The sequence below is a fragment of the Marmota monax genome, unplaced genomic scaffold (genome assembly GCF_021218885.2).
Source record: "Marmota monax isolate L192 unplaced genomic scaffold, Marmota_monax_Labrador192_F-V1.1 WCK01_AAM20220418_F8-fsc00007, whole genome shotgun sequence".
NCBI classification, from domain to species: Eukaryota; Metazoa; Chordata; class Mammalia; order Rodentia; family Sciuridae; genus Marmota; species Marmota monax.
In genome coordinates this window covers 9156515-9174486 of record NW_026692781.1, presented here as the reverse complement: position 1 = coordinate 9174486, position 17972 = coordinate 9156515, and the positions used below count along the sequence as shown (strand labels likewise).

At 39.9% G+C, this 17972-nt stretch overlaps 1 protein-coding gene across 6 annotated transcripts in view; it reads left to right on the top strand.

Moving 5' to 3' along the window:
* Positions 1–17972, top strand: part of Wipf1 (WAS/WASL interacting protein family member 1) — a 122935-nt gene that overhangs the window by 55838 nt on the left and 49125 nt on the right. The window contains exons 3-4 of one of the 6 annotated variants that reach the window (XM_046447205.2): positions 4519–4563; positions 5248–5351. The exons of 4 other annotated variants lie outside the window; for them this stretch is intronic. The gene's annotated coding sequence lies outside the window, so the exon portion shown is untranslated. Of the gene's footprint in view, positions 1–4356; positions 4475–4518; positions 4564–5247; positions 5352–17972 lie in introns of those variants that run through there. One more of the 6 variants, XM_046447206.2, reaches the window with a different exon arrangement.

The following is a 17972-nucleotide window of genomic DNA, read 5'->3' as shown; positions in this document are numbered from 1 at the left end:
GTATCAAGTGGTAATTGTTCAAACTCTTTGATTCAGTATATCTATAGCTTAATTCTGGTTGTGCCGAAGAATTTGTTTATAAGGATATCAATAGCAACATAATTATAAAAGCAAAGAAAGAATTAAATGACTGGCAATAGGAGAAAGTTAAAAGTAAAATTAATAAAAAAGTTTCATGCAGTCATTAAAAATTAACATTTTCAAGGAATGTTTAGTGGCATGAAAGAATAATAAAAGCTATATTTGAAACTACATAAATTATAATCCTAATTTTAAAATACTTTAGACATATTTGAAGACTAGAAGGAAATAGTCTCTAGAAGGAAATAGTCTCAAAAGTTAACAATGTGTATTTCTACCCATAGCTTTACGAGTAATTTATCTTCTATAAATTATTTATTTATATTCACCATTTTCTAGAGAAGCCTATCATTATTTGGGAAAACAATCATTTAAAATGTATGAAATGCCTGTCTGATGCAAAACAGTGTGCTGGGTGCTGAAGGGATGGAAAGATGAGAGGATTCGCTCGACACCTGTCATCTAGCAACACCATTTTGTAAGGGATGCAGATTCACAGAAATACCTATCTGGGGCAACGGGGACCCAGTGTGAAGAAGAAACTCACAATAAGTAGACAAGAGGACACCTTGTCAGACACCTTGCCAGAGCTCACCACTGTGCTGCAGTGCTGGTGGGGACACTTCAGCACCACCTGACCAATTGAAGGAATGTACTCTTTCAGAGCTGATCCCACCCAGTTTGAGCAGGACACTTGGCATCCTTTCGGCCACACCCTTATCCTGAATCCTAGGCAGGAAGACCTCCAGGGAAGCCATGTTTACCATGTCTGTTCTCATTTTGGGGTCCAAATTCCAGTACCAAAAAAAGAAAAGAAAGAAATTATCTTGTCAGTGAGCTCAGGATAAAATAATATATTATCATGCAAGAATGGTACACGATATTAAAGATAGGATGCCATACAGAGTCATGCATCGCATCACGTGTGACATGACCTCATAAAAATGAGAAGCATGATTTCTAGCGTGGTTGGGGGCAGACCAAGTCTTTCCCTACTTAATATAAGGTTCCTGAAGACTAGAATAGGGTAGAATTTTCTTTGTTGCTTCCAAAGTTCTTAGCAGCTCCTGGCATATGGTAAGCATTAAGTAGTTCTTTAATTAATAAATATACATTAGTAAATAAGATTCATAACAAATGAAGCCAAGAAAAATGCTGATTGTGAGATAACAGGAAAGTAAGAAATAGACCCCCTGTCGGGCCTGCTTAGTACAGAATGGGCAATACTGAAGACAGGAAGCTCTGGAACAGCACCATAGGGAGCTGCATGCTGGATAGGACCATGGACTCTGGAGCCAAAGCTTTAAGTTCAGATGACCTCTGCCACCTATAAGATGTGTGACCTTGGTCAGGTTATGTAACTTTTCATCACTGTCATATATATCTCATAGAGCTGTTGTGAGATTGGAATGAGTCGACAATACTTGTGGAAGTGCCTAGAACACTCTTAGCACCTAATAAGAGCTCAGTGAATGCTCATTATTGTTGTTATTCTTGGTAGTTAGAATGACTGAAGATGAGGATGCTGTTCAGGAACCTGGAAGTCCCCGGAGATGGAAGCCCTCCTCTCCCCGGCTCCAATTCTACTGACGCACTGATTCAGCTGCTGCTTTTTGTCTCTTGCTTTTCCAGTGTCCTTCTCCATGGTTCCCAGTTTGTGTGTCTCAGACAAGGAGGGACTAGACTTGGAGTGGGTTCCTTTTTCCTTCTTTGATCAGAGATTTCAGGCCAGGACCACTCCAGCCTGATCACTGGCCATTCTGGGCATGGGCCTGTTCTTGTCCAGATGGCCATGGCTGGGTGGACCCACTACAGTGCAGATGAAGAGAGTTGTTGTAAATAAGGAATTTTAAATTGTTCTGAAATGAGGATTTGTAGAATGAAAGAGAAAGGTTATAAAGGACTTAAAACTCTGCTGAAGAGACAGATGATCTTTGGTGTTTTCCCCCTAGCATACTGATTCATTTTCTAAGGCTCATTAGTTATTGTTTAAATCCACAAAGGAAATGATGTGACTCAGAACTGTGGAAATGAAAGGAAACCTCAGAGGCCTTTATTGAACCCCTGCCTTTCTAGGCCTTGCCCTTTCCACCTCTGTGTCAGTTCACCTTACAGCCTGACTCTTTGTTTAATTTTTCAAGTGCTCGGACCAGCCAAGAAAACATAATGTGGTATTCATACCATATAGAGAGAAATACCGGCGGGCCTTCTCATAATGTTCTGTAGTTGAGTGAAACCTGTGGGAAAGGTTTAGGGGGACACTAACACCATGTGTGCAAGTTACCACAGACCACACTGCTACTGTCTCCCACCATGCTGGGGACCCACAACTTTCCACCACTCCCTTTGGCTTCAAGGTGATCAGAACAATGTTTTACTTCCAGAAAGTCAACCAGTTGCCACTTTAGACTCCACAAGCACTTGAGTCACATCTGCTAGAAATGACTGCCTGCTCTGGTGCCTGTAGCTCATTCTGTGCAAACAGCAGGGAACAGACAGGTAAGCAGTAAGGAGGTGCGCTCTAAAGACTTCAGAAGATCACTGTTCCTTTTTGGGCCATCGCTCTTTTCCAGATGTCTGTGATTTGCCATTTCTCCTAGCCAAAGAATAGCTCTGGAAACCCTGGACACAAAGCATTCTATCCCCTATTACTCAACGTTTTTTCCAGAGCAACCTAAAAGGTTATATTGGGTTTTACGAGCTGCGCAGGATTTCTGACGGGTGTACCACCTAGAAAGATGAACTTTGGAAACTGCAGGCTTGGAACAGCTTTTGTGAGTCCACCCACGAGCAGGAGAATGAGTGGAGACAAAAATCTCTGCTTCCTGTACCCCAGTTGAATATTATGGCCAACCCCCGAAAAAGGGAAAATGTCATTTAAAGTGTTATAATTGTCCCCACATGTGATCTGTGCCCTTTGAAATATAGCTCGCTACTCAAGGTGAAACTTAGTGACACAAGCTTCAGATGTTAAAGATTAATCATTCTTTCCTTTTTCCTCTAAAAATGAAAATAAGATAAATGGGTCATCGGCTAAGAGGTGAATTTCCTTGAATGAGCAAAACCAAAGGGCTCTTATCCCCATTAGGAATAAACACTTCAAAATAGCAATACAAACTGGTCGCCTGTGGCCCAGACCTATAATCGCAGTGATCTGGGAGGTTAAGGCACAGGATCATAAGTCTGAGGCCAGTCTTAGCAACTTAGTGAGATCCTGTCTCAAAAAGAGTTGAGGTTATAGATCAGTGGTAAAGTACCCTTGGGTTCAGTCCCCAGTACCAAAAAAAGCAACACAAAACCAGGATTGGAGGGTGGGGGGAGCAACCAATTTAAAGACTTTTGCTGACACAGATCTTCTCAAATACATGTTATTTGAAAATATGTAAATCAATGGATGTGTAACTGATGTGATTCTGCAATCTGTATATGGGGTAAAAATGGGAGCTCATAACCCACTTGAATCAAATTGTGAAATATGATATATCAAGAACTATGTAATGTTTTGAACAGCCAACAATAAAAAATTTTTAAAAAAAATTTTTTTTTTAAATTTTATTAGGCTCTTTTTTAAAAAAATTTGGTGGCAGTGACCATCTGTTATCCCAGAAAAGTAACTGCTTTTACAGAAAATTTGGATTTTTCAAAACCAAATAAATGTTATTTTGTGTGTTTACTTAATTTGAAGACTATTTTCAAATGAACAAGAATTGAAAATTCAGTATTGGTCATTTTAAAGATGGTAGATGTATTTCAGCCCAAGCTTGACAAAAGGAATAGGTAATTTAGGAACCACCCACCTTAGCTTTTCAAAGACAATACAGTAGAGGGAGAACCCATGGAAAGGCCTCAGCAAGGGAGATATCATGTTTTTCTGATCTAGCATTAGCTTCAGGAATTGATGTCAAAGTTCATTCGCCTGTCTCCTAGAGGGTAAGGCAGTCAGGAGCCCACCTGTCCCATGGACAAAGCAGGGAAGCCCTTTTCATTACACATGATTCCATTGGATGGAATATCTCCTCTTATTCTATCCTGACCTCGAGATGAATAACCCTGCCCTCACATCCCTTTTGGCACAGAACAAAATCACTGGATAAACGCTGACCTTCAGTTTTCCTGCATATGTGTAGCCATGGCCAAGGTAAACTGGTCTCTTGGGTTTATTTTGAGCTGAAATTAGCTGAGCTGTTTGTTTCCTCAGAGCCATGCACAGACGCATTTTGAACTATCTTTGTGTTTGAGGGCTTTTTTTTTTTTTCCTGGTATCAGCATACCACTTCCTCCAAGTCATTACTTTGAACAGTTTTTCAGAGGGAAATACTCCTGCCATCACTTCCAAGCAAAGTGATAATTGAGGAATGGCAGTACAACTTTACTGTGTACTTCATGTTTGGAGGTGAGTTCATGGAATGATCGCTTTTCCATTTATTTTTGTAATAGGGTGGGCTGTCTTCATCTGAGCTCAGCAGTAGAAAACTGCACTTTGTAAGTATCAGGCATTGGTTCCCTGTTTGAATGATGCTCAGAGGTTAGGCTAAAACAATGTCCTCAGGTGATCCTTTCCTGCTCTTTTTGAGAATTTCATGGAATTCTTTTGAATATGGATTTCTACATAATGTTTCAGGTTCTCTGGTCCTGACAAACTTTAGAGGATGCAAGTTTAAGTAAAACTATTCTTCACTTTCCTATTGTTGTGTTTTAAATACTTTTAATCAGTGAACTACCATTGGATACTTTTAAGTGTTGATATACAAATGTAAATAGTGCTTTTATTAAGGTGTTTTGTAAATATCTCCTTTTCCATAAATTCGTAAATCTCTTTTGCCATTAAAATAGTAGTATATTATAGTATCTCAGAGTAAATTCTAACCATTTATATATTTTTATACTTATGTTAGGTAGAACTAGAGATTTATTTTTTCAAATTTTTTTTAGTTGTTGATAGACCTTTATTTTTTTTACTTACATGTGGAGATGAGAATTGAATGCAGTGCCTCCCACATGCCGGGCAAGTGTGCTACCACTGAGCCCCAGCCCCAGCCCAGAGATTTAAAGCATAATAAGCTTAGAGTGATTGTTATATTCTCAGAGTTATGCATTAAAACTGATTTGATTCCTATCAAGTTCTGATTTTATATTTTTAAGGATATAATTGCTTATTTTGTGTAGGAGGAAGAAAGAGTCACCCTTAAGTAAAATGACTGAGGAGCTGACCAAGTCCTGTCATGGACTTGAATTTTGAAAAAGCTGAACTTCTGGCAAAGTGGTAGCAGGTATGATTCACTTCCCTGAGCAACATATTGAACATATTGAATGTTGTTTTGGAGAATTTTAGAATAAAATCACATAATACTTTAATTTTTTAAGAGAGAGAGAGAGAGAGAGAATTTTTCAATATTTATTTTTTTAGTTTTCGGTGGACATAACATCTTTATTTTTTATTTTTATGTGGTGCTGAGGATCAAACCCAGTGCCCCGCATATGCCAGGCGAGCGCGCTACCGCTTGAGCCACATCCCCAACCCACATAATACTTTTAAAAGGTTTTTAACACTGCATTTTAAAGACTGATTATACACAGATAATGCTCTTTTTCTTTTCTTTTCTTTCTTTCTTTCTTTTTTTTTTTTTTTTTTTTTTGTGTAGGGGATTGAACCCAGAGGCATTTTACTACTGAGTCACATCCCCAGCCCTTTTAAAGACAGGATCTCACTGAGTTGCTTAGGGCCTCACTAAGTTGCTCAAGCTGACTTTGAACTTGTGATCTTCCTGCTTCAGCCTCCTGAGCGCTGGGATTACAGGCCTGTGCCACCACACCCAGTGATAGTGGTCTTTAATGGATCTAGAGTAATATATATGTTGTTTTTATTCATTACTTGAGTTTCTACACGTTGCTTTTGCCATTACTGTTTTTGAGGTACTCTCATCTTTGTGAATCTCTTGGCATGTCTGAGGAATTCTTATCTATATTTTCAAGATCTTGAGGTTGGGGTTGGGGAAAGCCATAGAAGAATACTTTATCTCAAGATTTGTGCCGTTAGAGGTTAAAGAAAAATGTGGTGGACAGTGCTTGTGAGGAGTATTAGATATGTGCTTCTGCAGGTGTTTTGAATTCAGGAGGAGTCAACTGTGAATGAATAGGACGCTCTGTGTGCAGAAACCTTTGTACTTTGGAAAATGAAATTTCCCGTTGATCTTCACACTGGTTTTCCATGAATGCCCCTCTAATAAGAGCTGGAGATGCTGAGTGTTTTCTGTGTGGTGTTCAGTTTTCCAAAGCTGTATTCAGCTCTTGGCACTGGTATCTTTCACGTCACAGTGCCATCTTCTTGTGGTAGCTGAACTTGGGCATAATGATAGGAATCCAGGTTTTGTTTTCTCACTTACTCAGAGAAACCAGATCTGGTCTCAAGGCCTGTTTCCTCTCAGTTCATTATGTGCCACCTCTGGAAACTTTCATAGATGATCACTGCTCTCTTTGTTTAGTCCTCAGCCACTAGAATAAAGCAGCCTTGAAAATAAGCATTGTCTTCCATATTCCCAGATTGGATGAGACTTCCCCAAACGGCCTTTGGACAGTCTCTAAGTAAACTGAAGAGAAGTTCTCTCTTTGCAGTATAAGATTTTGGGATGAGTGGCTCCCCATTCCTCTATTAGACCTTTAACTTACCTACTTACTGATTGACCACAGCCATCTTCAGGTGAAATGAGGATAAGCCAGTGAGCATAAAATCAATACCATAGTTTGTGGGCATTTTCCCCCAAATTTTATGTTCATCAAGTCTAGTGATATTTGGAATTGCACAAAAAAGCAGAGGAATTAGTGAAATTGGGCCCATGACAAATTGAATGGATCATTTATAAATAGGACTAAGTGTATTTGAGAACTCATTGTATATAAATGATATAAATGGAGTTTGAAATTATCCATTCTTAATGTTTATCAAATATCAAATAGAACAAATTCTTCAATTATCCCTCTGTAAACAAAAATAGCCACTTCTTTGCCTTGTCTCTCAGTCTTGCCCTCCTTCCCTAGCCAGTGCATTTCTTTCTTTACCAAGTGGCACTAATTGAGAAGTTAAGCTCACTTAACCATAGGAATGCTAACTGATGTTGTTTATTGTTAGAATATGCCAGGCACTCTACCCCAAAGCATCTGCCTAATTTAGATATATTGAACACCTTCTAAGACCAGGTGCAAGAACTGTGGAAAGTGAGGGTCATTCCTGTCGTAAGTTTTGACTTGGGAAGAGCCAGATAGAAAGTAGGTCAGGGGATGTCATAAAAGTTCAGGTCCTCTGTCAGTCATTGTGTACATCACTAGAGTCGCTTTGAATGACCAATACTCAGAAAGAGGTTTTGATTGCCAGGTTTTCAACCATTTAAAAAAAATGTAATTTAGATTTTACTTTTTCCAAAATAGTGCATAATGGCTAATGAAGGTGATGAAGCTAACGGAAGTTTGGCTACTTGTTAGGTCAGCATGAATTACTCCTTGGTTCCTGGGAAGTTTAGTCTTGTGAAAGATAGAATAAGATGACTCAGGGTCATACGGCTGCTTCCTGTCTGCACGTGTGTAACATAAACCCAGGCATTCCTGCCTTTGTCTTTGAGCAGGAAGAGCTTCAGTGAGATGTGCCTAGAAGTCCCACACCCTCTCCCAACAGGGCATGGAAATATTTCTCATACTTCACAACACTAGCCATAGCTGAACATTAAAAGTGGCCCTTGACTTAAGAACATTTGCTTAAGAACTCACAGAAATGGTCACTGCTCTCCACTCAATTCCCAATAATTAAAAACATTTCATTTGTTTTTGAAAAATCATGGAGCAGTCTTGCAGTGTAGCTCAGAGGTAGAGCACTTGCTTATCATGCATGAGGTCCTGGGTCTGATCCCCAGCTCTAAAAAAAAGAAATCATGGAGCTTTTAGGTAACCTTTTGGTTCAAATGGGAGGAAAAAAAATCTAAGGGACATGAGTATAACTCAGCTGTAGAGCACTTCCCTAGCATGTGCAATGCCCTGGGTTCAATCCCCAGGACAACAAAAAAGAAAAAAAAGATCCAGTTAATATTTCATTAATTAAAATATGTTAATAACAGAGGATATAATAAATTATGAAATATTGTCAACCGTACTAATAAAAAAATGAAAATTAAAATAGCCTATACATATAGTTTTTCACTTATCAAAGATTTTGAAAAGTGATAATAGTACATATTGAAAAGAAATGGGTACTGGTGCCACTGTAGTAGCTAATACCACAAGAAAGCAGTTTAAAAGTATGTGTCCAGATTCTAAAAGCAAACAAACAAACAAAACTCTGTTCCTGTCATTGTATTATAATAAATTTACCCTAAGGAAATAACCTAAAATTGTTGTTAGACTTCAGACATCTAAATACACATATATTAATTATAGTAGAATTTATAATAATGAATCTGGGTGTTATTTTAATGTCTAAAAAATTTAAACGTTACAGATAATAGAACACCTGTAAAATGAAATATTCAACTACTAAAGTTATTTTAAAGAGAATATTAATATGGGGAAATGTGAAGGACACACAAAAACAGCATCTGATCCCATTTGAAATACACAGAGAGAGGACTGGGGGAAGGCTAGCTCAGGGGTAAAGCACTGGCCCAGCATGCATAAGGACCTGGGTTTGATCTCAGCACTGCAAAAAAAAAAAAAAAAAAAAAATCAAACAAAATAAAATTTATAAAAACAAAACTGAGAGGGAAAAAGTATTAGAAGGAAATTCTAAAACATTAACTATATTGTACCTATCTCAAAGCAAGTATCTTATTTCAATAAAATTAGCATCATTTGGTTACACACCTCCCCTCTCTTTTGTGATAAAAGACAACTTGATTTCCTTCTGATGGCTCAATGACATCATCTTATCCCAGGAAGGAGAATTATGATCTGGAGGTAAAAGCATTTGGGTCAGGAGTGCCTCAGGGTCAGTCCCCAGTGAGGTCCAAAGAGTTCAGAGTTGTTCAGGGTAATGGGGAGAAGCCCAGGCTGGGGACCACAAAATATGAATGAGTCCTTCTTTCTCTCACCTCTTCCCATAGAGGTAATAGACCTGAAACTGAAATTTTAGTTTAGTCACATTATAAATTAATTAGACTTTTGTGGGCTGGTCTAGCAGTATACCATCAAGTATGTTTGTAAGTATGAAAACCATTGAAATGGAAATTAAAATAGTCATGTGTTCAGTTTTCATATAGAAATGAGTAATTCCCAAAGGACGATTGAGCACTGTACATTTTTTTCTGAGTTGGCCTGCATTAGCCCTATGGCAGCGTCCTTGGTAAGGTTGTTCTACAAAAGATAAATATAAACTGAACCAAAATGGACACCTGCTCTCCACACATGGGGAATGAATTTATTTAATTTCCATCATGCCATCAGCTTGAATATGAAGGCAAACTCCTTGAGGGTGGAGAGTTTTGTTTGTTTGATTACTGTAATATCCCCTAAATCTAAAAACATTCTGGGCACCTGATAGATGCTCCATTTTTGTTAAATGACCGCTGTGCTCAAGAGCCCTCGCACAGTTGCTCACTGGTTAACAGGGCAGTTACAGCCATGCAGGGAGGGTGAGCAGAGTAAAAGATCATACTACCTACATCACTCTAATTCCAGAAAGGAAACTACAGCTTTGTGTGTTGTTCTTTTGGGCTAGAGAAGAAGATCAGGAGAGTGAGTATAGAATCAGGTCAAGGGAAGAAAGCAGGGATGGCAGGGACCTCAGGGTTGGAGAAGTTAATCTGAAGAAGGAATTGGAAATAGAAGCCATGGTCAGGGACCATGTTGTGGACCCCGGTGGAGGTTACAGCAGGTTATTCTGACACCTTGGCCTTGGCCATGGTGCTCAGGTAGTCTTGCCAGGACACAACTGCCACCCAAAAGCCAAGAGTAGCACCCAGGTGGGGTTTTAATTGTTGTTTCATATTGTTTTGTTTTTTATTTATTTAGTGGGGGGCTGGTGTTGGCAGGGAGAGACTATTTTGACTTCTTTTCTGTCTCTGTCCATTTCTCCTCCTGTGGGTGTCCTACAAAACATACACCACATGTGGTTTTTATACCTCAAGTCTTGGTGGTTTGTTATCCTCAAACTAGTCAATATTTAAGTGTAGTCATGGAGCTGCTTTTTACATAAGCCACCAACTGATCATTCTGTTGGAATGAATCTGAAGCAGGCAGAATGGTCCAAGACTTTGGCTTAAGCAGCTCCGTGTTTCAGGGAAGGAGTCATTTGGTCAGTACTAAGCAAAAAACAACAACAAAAAATACCCACCCAAAATGGTGGAACTGATCACTTTGTGATTGCACCTTTTCTGATCTCTACATGCATGTTTGGAAGCAGAAAGCATTTTCCAGGATCTTTCCTGTGATCGGATAGGGTACTGACCCCATTAGAGACAACCTGGAAGTGTTTTTCCAGCAATCTGTTTTCCCAGTCAGTCATTTGGAGAATCCGGAGCAGCCAATGGCAAGGCGGGGAAGTTGTTGGAGGGAATCTGGGGTCATTTGGGTAGAACAAATTCTGTTTTGGCTGAGCCACTGAGAAAAGCAATCTGCTAAGACACAGGAGAAAAAAAGTACACAGGCCTCTGAACACCTCTGGGAACAAATGGGAAATATCTCCCAGGACTGGAGGTGAGCAGCTGTGGGGATCCCAGCTCTCTCCACTTCCCACAACTGGATGAGCAGGTACCCAAACCGCACTAAGGAGGCCCAACATCCCCAGAACCATCAGAAGCTGTGATTCCCAGCCTCATCTGATCCAGTGGCCACTTTTAATACAATTTTCTAATCTTCCTCCACAATTCTCAGTGAACTTCATAAATGATGTGGTTTGACCTAATTTCCAAAATAAAAATCACTGCAATCTTAATTTTAAAAGAAATAAAATAAAAGCAGCTTTTTAATAAAATAAGTTCAATTGAGAAGTGATCAGGCACAGTTCATTAAAAAACAAAACAGAGTAAGTTGTCAGGTATTTGCATCTATACACAGAGTAACTGTGAATGTGGCTACTACCACTGCGGATTAACTCTTATTAGAGGCTTAAATACCACAATTGACAATGTCCTTGGGCACATGATTTTCCAAAAAGGATGAATAACTCTTGGTAAACATCTTGTCAACCTAAAAAAGAAAAAAAAAAAAAAGCAAAACAAAACAACAAGATTCTCTGAAAAATACCATATTCATTTGGGAATATCAGAGCCCTGCCTTGGGAATACACCCACCATAGTAAACTGTGGGAGGATTCAAAGGAGTTGAGGTAAGGAGAAATTTTCTAAAAGCAAAAATGAGGATTTACATCAGATATTTTGAAACAATAACCTTTGGCCACAGTGATGTTGGCCACAAGAGTGGTGTCAGTCAAGGGTGAATGAACAATTGCTGGGCAGACATCCTTACAGAAGTCCTTTTGGTTATAAGGTAGGTGGGTGGTGGCCTCTGTGTGAGCTCATGGTTCTGGCCAAGACTTTGTGGTTAGTTACTATCGGGCAATCACATGTAATAACCCTTCCTCCAGAAAATCCTGGCTTTATTTACTTTCGTTGTTATTAGAGCTGACATAGTAACTTCATTTTGATTCTGACAACTTTCACAATCCAAATAAAAGTAATTTCATTAATAGGACATTTGCATTACTGGGAAATTAAAGGAATAAATGCACTAATACAATACAGATGTTCCCAGTCTTACTTATGATGATCCATTGTAAGTCAAGGAGTATCTATCTGTAATCACTTTGAGTTTATATATCAACTGGAGTCAAGTTCTAGGCTCAGATAACTCTAAACAGTTTCTTCACCTACATCAGTGTCCACCCAGACCTTTGACGATCATGTGGGACAATTTTTTACTGAATGAGATAGTTTGGTATAATACAATTCGAATCTTCTGAATCCCAGAAAAGCCTCCCTTTATTGTGACACCCACAAATTCTCTTCCTTTCCTGTTCATGCACAGAACAGTTGGGACTGCCTCTCACAGGCAGCGTCACCAGCCAAGTCTGGCTCCTGTGCAATCGGAGGGCCCCAAGGGGAATCTCCAGTCCCTGAGCATTTCCTGCGGTGTTCAGGCAGGTGATGTCAGGCCGGAAGGTGCAGAGCTGTACCGACCCTTGTTTCCTGAGAGCCTAGGGAGGTTTTCAAGATCCTGTGATTTCTCTCTCCCAGAAAGAGACACAGAGTAACCACGGGGCTGAAGTCTGAATAAGGACCTAGATGGCCATTGTCCCCAACCTAGAAATAATTGTAAAGATCCTCCACTTGCTTTCAAACCTAATGATAGACAACCAACAGGAACACACTACTTTCTGCATGCCAGTACCTTCTCCCAGTGTGTGTGCACTAGAATGTACATGGCGGGATGTGAGAAGGGACTTTCCATCTTTTGCCCCTTGGGTTGTAAAGAAATCACTCCTTGTATTTCACAGGGTTTTCCCCTGGGGGCCATTTGTATTGGACATTGGTGACCAAATGGGAAATTTTTGCAGTTTAATTATAGTACCTATGACAAGACTGCCTTCGATAGAAATATGAAGGGTCTTTTTACATGTGAAAAGCATTTTTCCCTTAAGAAATGAAGTGTGTGATGTTCTAAACTTCAGAATTTCTGTGTTTGCTTTGTGGTTTGTTTTTTATGGTTGGTTGGTTTGTTTGGGGTTTTTTTGGGGGGGTGGGGGAATGGTAATGGGGACTGAATTCAGGGACACTCAACCACTGAGTCACATCCCCAGACCTATTTTGTATTTTATTTAACAACTCAGGCTCTATCACTGAGTTGCTTAGCATTATCCTTTGCTAAGGCTGGCTTTGAACTTGAGATCCTCCTTCCTCAGCCTCCTGAGCAGCTGGGATTTACAGGTGTGTGACAGTGTGTCTGGCTTGTATTTGCTTTGTTTTATTTTGTTTTTCATCTTCTGTTTTTGCTGAGCATGCACTGCCACATAGTATGGAGAGGCAAGACTCCCACTGCATCCTTGGCACCTAGAGTATTGGGCATTGGGTGCTCCAGAGACAGAGAAACATGTTTGTTGAGTTGGAGTATGTGAACCCATTTCAGGAACATTCTTTCTAGATAGTCCTGGGGCCTTTTTTCCAACCCTGAGTTGGTTCCCCTTTTATCCTTCCAAGCTAGTCACCTCATCACTTTCTGGTTTAAGTAAGAGACCTTGTCCTATCCCTGACACTGGAAAATAACCTTGCTTAGAAAGACAGTTGCCAATGTATTGGCAGGTCTCCCTTATGGTGTGTTGAGTGGTGGTCCTGGTATTATCACAGGTTAGGAGAAGCAAAAGCCTCCCCAGGTCTTTTGGGGGAGCAAACCCAGCACATTTCTGCTTTGCCTGGGCACCTCCCTGTCTAGAACCCAGTGTGTGGCAGCAAAATCATAATCCCAGGTTAAGAGAAGGATGAAACTCAACATGAAATGGAAGCTTTTAAAATTCATTTACACATCTCTCTCGAGCACCGTAATATGTCAGATACTGTTCTATCAGCAGCTGGGAGACAGCAGCAAATGAGACAAGATCCCTGGCCTCAGGTAGCTGCCTCTCCAGTGGAAAAGCGGATCATGTACAAATAGTGGCGGACCCAGATGGAGTGAAGGAGCAGGCTGTGTGGACAACCAAGAGAAAAGTGTCCTTGGGAGAGGGAACAGCAAGTGCAATTGCCTGAAGATAAAGGAAAAGGGGAGAAGGGCAGGAAAGGACAGGGAATGGAGGGCTGGCTCTTGCCAGAAATGGCATTCATTGCAGACTTTGCTTGGTATAAAATGGAAAGCCACTGAGGCTTTGGAGTCCATGAATTTCTTTTGAGCCTCTATTTTCAAACTTTTATATGCTACAGTAAGTATCTCTTGGCCAAGGATTCATGTATTGTAGTGGGATTGCTAGCACTAATACTCCAGGAAGAAGCAGCCAGTATAACTTTAATCCTGCTGGCCACACGCCCAGGAATACTCAGCCAATGTCCTGAATGGCTCCAAGCCACTCTCCTTAAGAACTTACAGCTATGGCTCAGAGTTGTCTCTGGACAGAACAAGACTATCCCAGGACTGACACTGATGGGGTATCTGCTGAGTGCCATCTGGGCATCTTGCCAGAGAGAAAGATGAGCCCATGCCCATCAGGCCTGTACTGTCTAGCGTCATTTTAGCCAGTATGGTAGCAGCTCTGAAGCACTTACAATGCCATCAGTAAGAAAATACACACATTTCTGTGTAATAAGAATTGTAATGCATTCCGCTGTCTTGTATTTAAAAAAATAAAATCAATAAGAAATTGTTAAAAATTAAATTAAATTAAAAGAAGAAAAAGAAAATAAACACATTTCTGAAGACTGTATTGATAAAAAGGATGTAAAAATACCTAACTAATAATTGTTTAAAAAAATTCTTGGTACATTCAGTAGTACTCTTTTTGAAATCCTATATTAAATAAAAGATATGGCTACACTTTCACCTATTTCTTTCTACTCTTTGTAACGTGGCTAGCATAGAGTCAAGAATTGCACAGGTGGCTCAAATTATATTTCTATTGGATAGTCCTAATGCAAAAGGAGGGTTGTTTTCTCTCATTCCTTGGTTGGAATTTTTATTTTTACTTTTTTTGTTCCTACTCTTAATCGGTCTACAGTCTAGAGAGTTTAATCCTTTTCTGGGAAGAGCTACTTGAGTTCTGGGGGGAGAGGCTTCCATCTCTATCCCAATTCATCCAACAATGCAAAGAAGGTTTTTGAGAAGTACAAGGTAACTAACTCCCAGGTCTGAGCAAGTTTCGAATTGAGAGAGCACACCTCTTCCACAGCCTCTAGTGGATGGAGAAGGGAATGAGCCACAGTCCTTGTTTGTTTGATTTTTTTTTTTAAGCTTTATCATTATGGAAACATTTCAAGTGCCTAGGAAGAGTCGACAGAATGGTAAACTGAACTGCATGTACCCCTCACCCAGCTTTGAAGATGATCATCTCATGACTGCTTTTGTTTCATTTGCACCTCCACCCACTTCCCCCCCTTTTCCATATTACTTTGAAGCAAACATCAAGTCACTTCATCCACAAATATCTCGGTGTGACTATCTAAAAATGAAGGACCCTTTGTAAAATATAACATAACTGCAGTAGCATCATTATTACCTAAAACATAGTAATAATGGTGCTCAATATTCAATTTGATTTTCAAATTTCTAGTTGCCTTGTGTTTCTCTAGTTTATTTGAATCAGGACCACGTGATGTCCACATGTTGCATTGCTTGCTCTGCCTTTTCAGCCAGCTCCCCATGAGCAAGTGCTGCGCTGGCTTTCTCCCAGGCTTCCACGTGTTAATAATGTGGCGATGACACTACCAGTCCTGTCCCCACACATCTTAGAATAAGGTTCATTGCATCTCCTTGGTTCAGAAGTAGCCACACATTCCTCTCTGAACCAGCCACCGTAGCCAGAGAACTCCAAGGCTGGGCTTAACCACAGCTGCTCACTTTGCATTCCTGGAGTCAGAGTAGAGTTAGCCCAACGGAGGCCAGGAGAGCAGAGTACAAGGTCAGTGGACCTCTTCCCAAATCTGAATTTGTTACTGTCACTTAGGAGGATGGGTACTGGACAACCCAGAAGCAACAAATACATATATACTGTTTATCCAGGACTCACACACATATCTTTCCTATACATACAGGCTCAGAAATAGGTAATACATTGCACTCACCATTTTTCCCCCACAAAAGAGAGACAGCTAATGCAGGTGCAAGCCTCACTCCAGTCCGGAGTCTTCATTTTATAATTCACTCCTTGTTCATGAGATGGATCCCAATGTCTCAGTGAACTGTCCTTTTTTCCCCAGATGAAAGAACATAACAGTATATTTGGAGAGACAGTGAGGAATCAGACTTCCATGTTCCAAACTTGTTTTCTGATGTGATTCTTACCTCCTTGCCCTATCTAATAGGAAAATTTGGGTTTTCCATCCCATACACCTCCAGATTATTTGATTCTCACCCATTTGTTAATAAAACTGTATTTCCCCCCACTGTGCACCCAGTCAGTCTTCAGCCTAAGTTTCTCTCTTTCCTGTGGATCTTCCTAGAGGATATTCCCAACATCCCAAGTGTTTTCTGTTGAATCCTTTAAGGATGTGCTTATGGTATTAGACCAAGGATTCAATAGGTGGCAGCATAGCTAGCAGTTTTGCTGTCATATAACAAGGATTGCCACCTTCTAGCCCAGAAGAACCAACACTATAGTTGTCTCCCAACCATAAGCCAGCTAATTGCATATTTTAGGATTAGTTATGTCCAATACTCACTTCTAGTACCAGCTCCTTCATCACTTAAGACTCTAGTGATAGAAAGCCTGGCTGTGCTTGCTTAAGCAAAATGGAGAATTTATTTGCTCATGTAAATTTAAAAGTCTAGAAATAGGGCTAGCTCCAGGTATAGGTAGGTTCAGGGCTCAACCAGCAACATCAGCACTTGGTTCTTCTCCATCCCAGTTTTCTGTCATATTGGTCTCAGTTTCAAACCCAATGTGGTCAAAGGATGAGTGTGGCAGGTCTCACCTCCTCACAGATCTGAGTCCAGACTCGTCCCTCAGGAAGTGTACTCACCTCTGGCCACAAGTTTCCTTGATCCTGATGACATCACAGGCTATCACCACCAAAAAAAAAAAAAAAAGTCTATAGGACCATGTAAATGTAAGACTTTGGTTAACCAGCCTGAATCACATGCTTTCCCTATATCTGCATGGGAGTGAATGCCTCTGAAGTCACGTAAACTGAAAGGGAGGAGTCTACACAAAATAAAAGGAAAAAGAGGGAATGGCTGCTAAGCACCAAAATATAATGATCAAATATATTGTACATTTTTCCCCAAGTAATATTATACCAGTTTATATTAACGGGTCCTGGAATACTACAAAAGTTGGTTTTAATTTAATTTTTAAATTTATAGTTTTAAATAATCAACCCTTTCTTTATTTAACAAAACTGATCACTGTGTGGAGCAAAGGATTATTCCTTTAATGCCTGCTTTTTAAAATCACACAATTCCCTCATTTTAAGTCTTTTTTCCCCCCCAGTGCTTAGGGCCTCAAGCATGCTAGGCAAGCACCCTACTACTGAGCTCCACTTCCAGCCCCCATACTTTAACATTTTGAAAGTAGATTTCTCCTATAATAGACACATACATTTAATCTAGTAGTGCTTCTTTTTTCCCCAGAAAAGATATCAGAGGGGCATTTAGCTATTAAAGAAGGTGTTTTTTAATTAAGGAAATATAGGCTTGTAAACATCTTTGTACTGTCAGGGTAAAACTACTACAGTATAGGAAACAGTACTCGATGAGAATTACTGAAAAAAAAAAAAACCCCTGATGTTCATATTTTATACAGGTCACTGTGGGACTGATTCAGTAGGTGTTGGTTTGGGGTCACTACAGAGGGGGGTTGGTTATGATTCTTTACTACTTTTCTGAGACTGGTGAGACCTACATTTTTGTTTTATAATCTTCTGTCTGCCCTTGTTTTTTTAAAATAGATTAATATGGAATATTTTTTACCTAATTGACCCAAGAGCCTATTGATGATTATTTTACTCTATCCCAAGCTCGGACTGATCTGTGTATTGAATGGGGAAAATGTAGGCAACTAAATTTCCCCTTTAAGTTCAGATTTGTGATTGTCTTTATTTACCACTCTTGTAAGCCTTTGATCATAACAGCCACAATGGCACAACTACTACCTTTATCTTTTTCCCTCTGCGTGACACTTTTTCTCTCTACCCCTCTTCCTTCTGCCACTTCTTGTGCTTATGGAAAGGAGTTAGGTTTAATCGCCTTCTGCCTTTAATGTGAGGCTTAAGGCTGCA